The sequence below is a fragment of the Myotis davidii genome, unplaced genomic scaffold, assembly GCF_000327345.1.
Source record: "Myotis davidii unplaced genomic scaffold, ASM32734v1 scaffold1534, whole genome shotgun sequence".
Classification (NCBI taxonomy): Eukaryota; Metazoa; Chordata; class Mammalia; order Chiroptera; family Vespertilionidae; genus Myotis; species Myotis davidii.
In genome coordinates, this window is record NW_006285799.1 from 328,145 (window position 1) to 334,242 (window position 6,098).

At 38.2% G+C, this 6,098-nt stretch overlaps 1 protein-coding gene across 1 annotated transcript in view; it reads right to left on the reverse strand.

Moving 5' to 3' along the window:
* Nucleotides 1-6,098, reverse strand: part of TAB2 (TGF-beta activated kinase 1/MAP3K7 binding protein 2) — a 35,908-nt gene that overhangs the window by 7,153 nt on the left and 22,657 nt on the right. The window lies entirely within an intron of this gene.

The following is a 6,098-nucleotide window of genomic DNA, read 5'->3' on the forward strand; positions in this document are numbered from 1 at the left end:
TACTTTCCTTCATTTCTAAACTCCAGCCACCAACCAACATGTCTTAAGTGGCATCAATTAACAATTTGTTCAAATTAATAATTATTTAAAAGTAGTATTTCTTAAAATGCTGAAGATTTTCTCCCCAAAAGTTGTTATATTTTTTTTCTAAATGTGTAAAAGAATAATTAAAGAAATTTACTTAGTGGTTCTAAGGACTAAATGATGGTTTGCTTATGCTGAAATTAGAAAATAAGATATGCATTTGTGATTTCATTCAATATTATCTATGGAGAGGGGGGATGAGAAAAGATTTAAAATTAAAATTCAGTTTATATCACACTTGAGTGGTCACAATTTAAACCACAGGGCAGACAGAGACTTCAGGGTTTAAAATTATTATAACCATTAGCCCCAGGCTCATGATTTTCTTGGGGTGCCTGGGAGAAGCAAATGCAAACTGCTCCAGCAACCCACTTCCACCACCAGGGAGCTACTATAATGGAATCCACAGAGGAAAAATACTCAATGAAGAGAAGGTCTCAATAGAAAAATTATGACCAAATATGAATATATCCATGTTTAAACTGAAGCCCTAAAATACTATGAACCCACTGTCTTAGAATTTAAGAGGTATTTCTTTCTTGTAAAAATAAAATCTTAGAATGACTATGTTACTTAGAAATGACAAACCTAGTTTGTAGGCTACTCAGGATCTCTTAAGTATGTCTATTAATTACAAACAAACTATAAATGCTTTGAAAACAGTAGGAAAGAGATATGATCTCTACTTCTTAGCAATTCTTTCTTCTATGTGCCCAGATTTTTATGTGTCTAGTTCTCTTTTTATTTGTGGCCTGGGATTTTTACATAGAAATCTGAGAATAATAAATTACAAAAAAAAGTGTCAAGGTAAATTTCTAAAAGTTGCTATAAAAATTCAGCTAAAATGAAACTTTTTTTCTAGTTGTAGTTTTTGCAATTTTAACCTGCATTGTATAAAATATTAAAGTACATACCATTAAGAAACAATATCAGACCCATAATGAAGAAAAATATTTATTGTTTATTTATAGACATTTTCACTCTGATCAGCTTCCACTAAGGGAAAAGGGTTGGATGTTGATTGGGAAGAAAGAACCATGACAATTATATTTCCAGGGTCTAAAAAAAGGGGGAAAGCTTGGAAAGAGACTCAGGAAAGCTTACAAAAATGAGGGCTACAGTTATGGGAAAAGGCTAGAAAATTCTACCTCATCTATGGGAAATGATTGAATAGGGATTTAAGGAATCCCTTAGACTGGCTTTTTATGTTTTTCTTTCTCTTGGCATAATGAAATAACTGTTATCTAATAAAATTATACCAACCACACATACACATGAATTAATAAGCTCATGCACATCCAGTAACATGTACTTACATAGGAGGGGTGATTTGTTACAGACTGCAGTGGGTAAGCTGAAGGAAATCTCTCCATTTCTATTATTTATATAGAGGCCCGGTACACAAATTCGTGCATGGGTAGGGTCTGGATGCCCCCCAAACCCCCACCATGGGTCAGGCCAGTGGAGCAGGGGGGCGAGGAGGGGACACAGGAGGTTGGCAGGCTGGACCCGCCCCCAATTGGGGTGGGTGGGGGCCTGATCGGGGGCCAGGCCGGCAGGGGGAGGGGCCACAGGAGGTTTGGGGGGCCAATCGGGGCCCACATCAGGCCAGTTGGCCATCACAGTACGTGTCATAGCGACTGGTTGTTTCGCCATTCTGATCACTTGGCTTTTATATACTAGAGGCCTGGTGCACAAATTCGTGCAAGTGAGGGGTCCCTTGGCCTGGCTGGTGATCATCAGGGCCGATTGGGACCAATGGGGGATAGCTGGCCAGGGGGAGGGACTGCAGGAGGTTGGCTGACCATGGGAGGTTTGCTGTGGAAGCGCACTCCTGCGTTGAGCGTCTGCCCCCTGGTGGTCAGGGTGCGTCACAGTTATCATCTGGTTATAATAGTCGCTTAGGCTTTTATATATATAGATGGTGAGCCGCGGTTTGCAAAGCCGCAGTCTGCCAACCACTGATATAGACTAATATGGACTTAAAATGCCAAGCTATTAAGAATAAATTATATTAAGATTTTTGTTTAAGGATAATTTAAGCATTATATTTATATATATTCTACTGCCTCCTAAAACACCATGAAAATGATATGAATAAAACTGGTACAATCCAGTGGTACCACTGAAAGTGGTTTGCAAAGCCGCAGTCTGCCAACCACTGATATAGACTAATATGGACTTAAAATGCCAAGCTATTAAGAATAAATTATATTAAGATTTTTGTTTAAGGATAATTTAAGCATTATATTTATATATATTCTACTGCCTCCTAAAACACCATGAAAATGATATGAATAAAACTGGTACAATCCAGTGGTACCACTGAAAGTAGGCAATTAATGGACAAGAGATTTCAGCCAGTTTCTGGAAGACTGAATGAGAGCAGATGAAATGGCATAGACTTATGAAGGATGGTGAAGAAAGCTACAGTCTCATAGATAAGGAGAGCACTTAACACAAAGAGGCAGAACTTGCCCTGCAGAAATCTAGAGGCTCCAGACTTTGGAGAATACAGATAACAACAGGAGACAGAAGTAAGGAATGGGCCAGAAATCAGGAGCTTAATTGGATGTCTGTTTATAGAACAGTCAACCTCTCCCCATCCCATTGAAGGGTAAGTACCTGTAAGCTTATTTGTAAGGGTCCCAAACATATTTCTCAAGCTGGTCCACAAATGTAGAGAATGCTAGCTGGTGATGATGGAGTGTTCTCTTGTAGCAGCTGGCTCCTGACTTATTCAACACAAAGCAGTCTGCCAAATAACTAATCTCACTTTTTACACAGATTTTCAATTAGCCTTCATAGTCCTTTATTCTTAAAAAATATGAACCAATAGACAAGGACCACAACACATTTGAAGAACATTTGATAAGAAAAAGATCTAGATAAACAATGGGAAAGACTAAATCTAGGTTAAGTGGAGATAACTGAGGAGAGAGCTGAGAACTTAAATTCTAATAAATATCATTAACAGATTTGAGACAATAATGTACCCATAAAACACAAATCTGCTATGAAAAAGGAGCTAGAGAACTAGGTATCAGAAATTTAAAAACATCACTGCTGAAATGAAAATTTCATATATAGATTGGAAAATTAATTGTAGAATGGAAAGACAAGGTGGAATATATGAGGATATAACAATGCAAAATAAATAAAAAGTTGGTCCAGAATGTTAAATAGCTGAATAAGTGAAGTTCTATAAAGAGACAACAGAGAGCTGAAACCAGTTTGGCTCAGTGGATAGAGCGTCGGCCTGCGGTCTGAAAGGTCCCAGGTTCGATTCCCGTCAAGGGCATGTACCTGGGTTGCGGACACATCCCCAGTAGGAGATGTGCAGGAGGCAGCTGATCAATGTTTCTCTCTCATCAATGTTTCTAACTCTCTCTCCCTTCCTCTCTGTAAAAAATCAATAAAATATATTAAAAAAAGAGAGAGACAACAGAGAAACTGGGAATCAGAATGGCTGAAGGGAGTTACCAGTTTTTAAACTGAGGGGGTCCACTGAAAGTGGGACAAGGGATTAAAAAAAAAAAAGACTTCACCCAGACACATTGTGTCTATGTACAGAAGCAATGTATATAATGTGCATACAGAACATATATAAAGGTATGCATACAAAAGACTATACTGGTTTCATTTGTGGTATTTGCATTGAACCACTATTTCAAGAGTTTACAGATCATTACACTGTATTTATAAATCATCACCACACAAAAAAATGGCAGCACAGTAGGAGGATACTGCACAGACATGCTCCCAGGAACAAGCTGGAATTACAACTGAAATACTGAAAGGCTTCCCGAATAATCAAAGGAAAACTCACAGGAGAGAACCCTGATACCCAAGGCCCAAAAGGGCTGGCCAGGCACCCACACATGGCAAATGAAGTCCCGGAGAGATATCTCAGCTGTACGGGTGCCACTGAGAACTCTGGGATCTAATCCTGAAGCTGGGCTCCCCATTAGATAGCACCAAGCTGAAGAGGGTACCCACATAATATCTAGCTGTGAAAAGCAGTGGGGTGCTGTCTGCCAGGGAGTGGCAGCTGAAAGTTCAGGCATCCTCTTAAAGGGCCAATGCACAAAAATTCCCTGTGGAGCCACCTACCCTGCTGTGCTCTGGCAGAGGGAGGGTGAAATGGACTGGAGCTGTGAGAGCAGAACCCAGGACTGGGGACTCAGGGGATAGAGCTAAGAAGGCAGACGCCCCAAGTTTCCTGGGCTGAGTCATTCCCTCCCGCAGAGGAAGACATTTTTCCCACAGAGACATCTGCCTTGCCTGGGGGGAAGACAGTTGACACACCCTATGGGAAAACACCTTGCCTTGAGGCCACTTAAGAGAATAAAAGTAACAATTAGGCTCCAGGCAGAAGCAACTGCCCCACCCTGTTGAAAAAAAAAACTCTCGCCACAGCTGGGGGCAATTCAACTCGGAATCCTATTAGTCTGCAGTGTAGACAGAGGCAGTCTGTGGAGGCTTTGTCTGATCCAATTAGTCAGAAACAGCCTTTAACACCGCCCTGCACTAGAAATTGAGAAGTATAGAGGACCTACCTAAAAGTCACAAACCCAGACAGACAACCAAAATGAGGAGACAAAGAACAACCCCCAAACGAAAGAACTAGCGAATTCTCCAGAAGAAGAGAAATGAAGCAGAGATAAGAAATTTATCTGAAACAGAGTTCAGAATAAAGTTCATTTCATTTCACATTTGGAAAAATTCAGCACTTCAGATTTTTCATTATCAAGTATATTTCTCAATTAAACTTCAAGTTCCTTGAGGATAAAAATTGAATTTTTATATTAAACCTTGAAAATTATAGTAACTTGATGGATATCTATTATATGTAAAATAATGAAACAATTTGACTTTTAATGGATAATAGAGTAAAATTCTAATATTAAGTCCAAGAAATGGAAATATTGACAGAAAAGTTGAGATTTATATTAAAGTCTCCTATATTTAGTCTTAATATTTTTCACTTAGGAAGACAATACATTTTTGAGATATGGCAAGACTTTTAGGTTGCTGACATTGCAGAACAGTGGCTTTTTATATGCTTGTTCTAACAAGGAAATAAGCGATCTATTTAACATCTATCATACATTGCCTTCTTTGGTTTTCTAAACTTACTTATTATTTTAGACCAAATATAGTCTAAATAGACCAAAAAGACCAAAAAAAAGGAGAAATAACAGTAAAAAAATATTTAGTACCTTTTAGATCATCTTTCAGTCAAAACTAAAATTTAATAAAGATAATTCAAGTATGCAACTCCCTCTTGTGGTTGATAAGTTAAAAAACTAGGGCTCTCAAAGAACTCCAATAAGTTTGCTAGATGTTTTATATAGCAATTTTAGAAAACTTAGCCTTTACTAAACTTTTGTCAGTTTCTGATGAACAATGAAGATAAATTTTTACTTAGCTTTATTTGTAATTAGAGAAACACACCTGTAGCTCTGAGTCTAGATGGTGTAAGCTTTACTAATTTTAGGCATTTAATAGTTTAAATAATGTCTAATTACTCCAGAAGCTAAAAAAAGAAAACGAAATGTGCATATTAACAAAATACCTTTGCCACTGGAAAATGTACCAGCTATTTATGGATACAAAGATCTTAGGCTTTTATTATTTTTATTGATTTCAGGAAGGGAGAAGGGAGAAGGGAGAGAGAAACATCAATGATGAGAGAGAATCATGGATCAGCTGCCTCCTGCATGCCCCTTACTGGGGATCGAACCCACAACCTGGGCATGTGTCCCTGACCAGAATCGAACCACAGGCCAATGCTCTATCCACTGAGCAAAACTGGTTAGGGCTTAGGTCTTTTTTTTTTTTTAATTTGTCATTGGAAATGTAATAGGTACTTACTTCTTTTAGGTTTTTGCCAGTCATGGTAAGTTTTATATACTTAAGTCAGGTACATGTCTAAGTCATTGTAGCTAAAGAGGTACAATGTCAGCTTCTAAAATAAACAAAGATTTTTCTAGAGTGTAACTGTTGACAGC